This window comes from Schistocerca nitens, chromosome 2 (assembly GCF_023898315.1).
Source record: "Schistocerca nitens isolate TAMUIC-IGC-003100 chromosome 2, iqSchNite1.1, whole genome shotgun sequence".
In the NCBI taxonomy this organism is placed as follows: Eukaryota; Metazoa; Arthropoda; class Insecta; order Orthoptera; family Acrididae; genus Schistocerca; species Schistocerca nitens.
In genome coordinates, this window is record NC_064615.1 from 1885360 (window position 1) to 1891359 (window position 6000).

Here is a 6000-nt window from a genome sequence, read left to right on the forward strand (position 1 = left end):
ACTGCTAATCTTTACACTACCTGCTGATAATCTACCGATCATCTAGCGATATGCACGAATTTTATAATTATTTACATTGGGAAAACAAAAATCGGCTAGAAATAAAATTTAACGGATGATAATGTGCCACATGAGCCAACAACTACGTGCAGTTTACAGTACCAGTCGAAACTGAAGAACACTGGTCATTGGGTGTTAACGATGGTTCCTAACCTACGGAAATCCTCATTACTACAATAATGGACCAAGGCATACCTTGTAATGCAATAGCTTTGCTTGGCTGAAATATTATGAAAACTATTAACGAATCCACAGACGTGACTAACCGAGCAAAGCTAAAGATTATTAACGTTTTACATATAGTTTTTTGGAATTTGAAAGGCCAGTTACAATTACATTACTGGGAAGATAGAAACAATGGTGTCAAGCGATTTGCTCCTGAATTCACCGAGAAATGATAATAAGGATGAAAACTCTTAGAAATTCTGTGATGTCTACCCTCTGTACCGTTGTATATAATAACGATGGGAAAACAAACACACACACACGCACAAAACTGAATTTCGTGGATAACTTAAAACGTTATACACTCCTGGAAATTGAAATAAGAACACCGTGAATTTATTGTCCCAGGAAGGGGAAACTTTATTGACACATTCCTGGGGTCAGATACATCACATGATCACACTGACAGAACCACAGGCACATAGACACAGGCAACAGAGCATGCACAATGTCGGCACTAGTACAGTGTATATCCACCTTTCGCAGCAATGCAGGCTGCTATTCTCCCATGGAGACGATCGTAGAGATGCTGGATGTAGTCCTGTGGAACGGCTTGCCATGCCATTTCCACCTGGCGCCTCAGTTGGACCAGCGTTCGTGCTGGACGTGCAGACCGCGTGAGACGACGCTTCATCCAGTCCCAAACATGCTCAATGGGGGACAGATCCGGAGATCTTGCTGGCCAGGGTAGTTGACTTACACCTTCTAGAGCACGTTGGGTGGCACGGGATACATGCGGACGTGCATTGTCCTGTTGGAACAGCAAGTTCCCTTGCCGGTCTAGGAATGGTAGAACGATGGGTTCGATGACGGTTTGGATGTACCGTGCACTATTCAGTGTCCCCTCGACGATCACCAGTGGTGTACGGCCAGTGTAGGAGATCGCTCCCCACACCATGATGCCGGGTGTTGGCCCTGTGTGCCTCGGTCGTATGCAGTCCCGATTGTGGCGCTCACCTGCACGGCGCCAAACACGCATACGACCATCATTGGCACCAAGGCAGAAGCGACTCTCATCGCTGAAGACGACACGTCTCCATTCGTCCCTCCATTCACGCCTGTCGCGACACCACTGGAGGCGGGCTGCACGATGTTGGGGCGTGAGAGGAAGACGGCCTAACGGTGTGCGGGACCGTAGCCCAGCTTCATGGAGACGGTTGCGAATGGTCCTCGCCGATACCCCAGGAGCAACAGTGTTGCTGGGAAGTGGCGGTGCGGTCCCCTACGGCACTGCGTAGGATCCTACGGTCTTGGCGTGCATCCGTGCGTCGCTGCGGTCCGGTCCCAGGTCGACGGGCACGTGCACCTTCCGCCGACCACTGGCGACAACATCGATGTACTGTGGAGACCTCACGCCCCACGTGTTGAGCAATTCGGCGGTACGTCCACCCGGCCTCCCGCATGCCCACTATACGCCCTCGCTCAAAGTCCGTCAACTGCACATACGGTTCACGTCCACGCTGTCGCGGCATGCTACCAGTGTTAAAGACTGCGATGGAGCTCCGTATGCCACGGCAAACTGGCTGACACTGACGGCGGCGGTGCACAAATGCTGTGCAGCTAGCGCCATTCGACGGCCAACACCGCGGTTGCTGGTGTGTCCGCTGTGCCGTGCGTGTGATCATTGCTTGTACAGCCCTCTCGCAGTGTCCGGAGCTAGTATGGTGGGTCTGACACACCGGTGTCAATGTGTTCTTTCTTCCATTTCCAGGAGTGTAATTAGGAGTGATGCTGATGTTTAAATCTAACGAATGGGCTCTAGTTTTATTGGGGTCTTACGGATGCTGCAATATACACGATTAAAAAAGTCATTATGAATTTGAACAGCATTGAAAACAGAACGCAACGATACAGAAACTCGGTATATTAACGTTAACCTTTGTATACGTTTTACAATTGCCTGCTCTGAGGGTAGCTGAAAATTTTAAGAAGATACTCAGAAAAACTAAAGGTAAAACTAAAAACAACAAAATAGTTTTCCGAATCTAATATATGAGGTACAGCTAATAAAGTGCATTTAAGTTTCGAAAGTATTTTACGTTAATTTAAGCCTGTGTATACACCCGGGGATTACTAGCAACATAGCAAGAGCAGTATGTCAAATCGCCTCGCACAAGAATTGTTCAGTGTTCAGCTTGTAGCACAGCGACTTTAGATTAACGAGGCGGCCGCGCGGGATTAGCCGAGCGGTCTGAGGCGCTGCAGTCATGGACTGTGCGGCTGGTCCCGGCGGAGGTTCGAGTCCTCCCTCGGGCATGGGTGTGTGTGTTTGTCCTTAGGATAACTTAGGTTAAGTAGTGTGTAAGCTTAGGGACTGATGGCCTTAGCAGTTAAGTCCCATAAGATTTCACACACATTTGAACATTTGATTAACGAGGTGGAGATCTGGGACTAACAAACACCTGCAGAGTGTAGGTACCTGTAAAAGATCGGGCACAGATTCATTATTCCCAGATTTCCAATCATGTCATCAATGAAATCACGTTAACATAATTAATTCGGTGTATTTTTTATAAGTGACCGCTTAAGACAGAAGCTTAAAACTGTAAGGAGAAACGCAGAAAAGTCAGATGTGAAATGAAACCCTCTGACATAGATCAAGTACCCTGTGTATAAAACAGCTGGAAATTCAAAAATTGTCAGGAAATTAAGACACAGGTTAATTGTGCTGCAGGGTTTCCCACCGCTCCTCTGTGGAGATCCCTCCAGGTTTCTCCCTGATGACACTGTGGATATAGACCTGTTGCCCCAAGTAAAAACTGGCATGAAATCCTAGATAGGGAAATGTTATATTGGTGGAAGTATGTAATATGTGTTAAGTATAGTATCCAAGACGGCCACCGTATCTCCGCTTGCCATAAGCGACCTGAGGTACAGGAAGTTAGTTCCCCCTACAGGTCCAAACCTACGGATAAGAGAACATACTTTTGCAATTTAGGTAGAGACCGGCCTGGAATTTCCTGCTGACCTACTTAACATGTTTTGACCAAGCTATTATTCACTCAATCAAGTATGGTTATTTATAGCAGGCAGATGACTTATAGAATTCAAGATGGTCACTGTGTTTTCCTCCTAATGTCACATACTGTTTCTTGTGGTAAGTTAAAATCCAACTCCCCTCTGATGTCACACCATATTTCGATCTGACGTGTCCTATTCCCACTGCAGAAGTAATAGGAGAGTTCAACTTTTTATTTCAAGCAAATACTACTTGGGGGAGAGCACACTTTCTGCAGTCATTAAGTTCACTGTCAGCCAGATGCCTTCTCTCCAGGCACTGCTAGACCAACAAGCAAGGAAGAGCCGCCACCACTGCCACCTCCCGTTCACCCACCGCTACAGCGAACCTGGACCGATGCAGCTGTCAGCCGTCAGCCAGGACAGGGACGAGCAGCCGCCAGCCAACTCACCTGTGCCATGCCACAGGGATGGCACTGTGTCCACTCACCTGTCTGACGTTTTTAAGTGTAGGTGTTCATATTCCAACACTCTCAATGAATTATAAATGCACCCATTCTTATAGAAAGAATACGTGGGGTTCAGATATACTCACACCTGCCTTCAGTAATAAAATTTGAACACTGGCCTACTGTAAAAAACTGAAGTTTAAAGCATATATTCTTATGGAACACACATTGGGCTGGTCACCTTTAACAAAGTAGAATTATATGTAATACTCTTTCTTCAAATTGGTGTTACATGTCTTTACCCATCAGGTAGAACCACTTCATACATTTTACATTTCGAGTATGTAGTGTAGCGCTGAAGAGTATTGTTCACCACTTAAAAAGTTCCAGAGGCCCACACAACTGACCTGCACACCACAGACAACACGTGGTTAAATAGGACAGACCACACATGTTTAAATAATACACTCAAGTTACCCTTAATTTAAATAAAAATTTGTAACTCATATGTGCTGTTTAAACATTTACAACATATTACTTCACCAATGGCTGAGTTATATTTAACCCACACAGCAGTATATCACACCCTACCTAACTTTTTACTGCTAGCTGAATGGAATCGACAAATTTACCGCTAGCTGGAATGCAACATCATGGCACTTTGAATTTAAACAGATAGGTGACTCCTCTCGCCTGCCTTCGGATTTCTACAGCATCTGTACGTGGTGCCTGTGTGCATCCCACAGCTAGACTACTGTGAGATACTCTCCTATTGCTATCCCCATCACATTAAATGATCGAAAACATCAGTGAGGAAGGGTGAATGCGTATATTTTTATCTAATTTTTAAATTGTTTTAGCGATTCTCACCACGCCTACATCAAGCTGAATATTGATAGTATGTTAAAGTCCCCTCACAGAATTCTTACAAACAATCGGATTTGAGCCACAACTTCATACAGACTGAGAACTGCTCTATTATTCAGGATAGTTCACTTCCTATAACCCACAGTGAATAACCAAAGAAAGTGACCTGTTTAGAATAACTAATCTACGATTTACAATAAAAACGTAGGTGATTTCAACATACAGTCCAATAAAGACAGTCTACATGTCAGCACAATGAATGGCGTAAGAAACTCAATGCTAAAATGCCATCAGACTGTTGTTGTTGAAGAGTAAATGGCTATTTTCCTTTCGAAATATTCATGCAATGTACAGTATCTGCCAACTGTCAGATCATCAATATCTATCCAAGTGTCACACAGTGCAATGTATCCTAACAGTATCACCCACAGAAATGACTAGTAGTTAGGAGTTCTACAAAAAATCATAACGGGCTGCATCAGGTGCTGTGTATTTCAACAGTCTGACTGCAGTGCTAAAACAGTCCAGTGAGATGGCAATACACACTGGCTGACAGATGCAATACACATAACTCACACAAGACAGATCGCTTTAGAAAACCCTGACAAGCTTCCACCAAGCATAGTCAAACTCAGTCTAATATGCATCTAGAAAAAAGTTAAGCTTCAGTGTAAATCTGTCATCAATATAGCGAATGAATAAGGAAGCTAATTGCCACAAATGTAAAAAAGTGTTAATACTGTATATAACCAATTTATTCACTGTGCAATTTTAAAACTCGTATACAGCTTTCAGACTGACATGTTGGCAACTGATGTTAAAACAATAATATCGTCACCATCATCAACAACATCGTCACCCCTGATACCACTGGAGTCACTTTTTGCAACAATACAAATAATAAACTTAAATCAGTTATGATCACCAATAAATATGCAAATATCCACTTCAGAAAAAATATTATTCAATTCCCACATCATGATGACGAGGTGCAGCACACAGCACTCCGCAAGCCACCTGACGGTGTGTGGCGGAGGGTACCTTGAGTACCTCTATCGGTTCTCCCTTCTATTCTAGCCTCGTATTGTTCGTGGAAAGAAGGATTGTCGGTATGCCTCTGTGTGGGATCTAATCTCTCTGATTTTATCCTCATGGTCTCTTCGCGAGATATACGTAGGAGAGAGCAATATACTGCTTGACTCTTCGGTGAAGGTATGTTCTCGAAACTTCAACAAAAGCCCATACCGAGCTACTGAGCGTCTCTCCTGCAGAGTCTTCCACTGGAGTTTATCTATCATCTCCATAACGCTTTCGCGATTAATAAATGATCCTGTAACGAAGCGCGCTGCTCTCCGTTGGATCTTCTCTATCTCTTCTATCAACCCTATCTGGTACGGATCTCACACTGCTGAGCAGTATTCAAGCAGTGGGCGAACAAGTA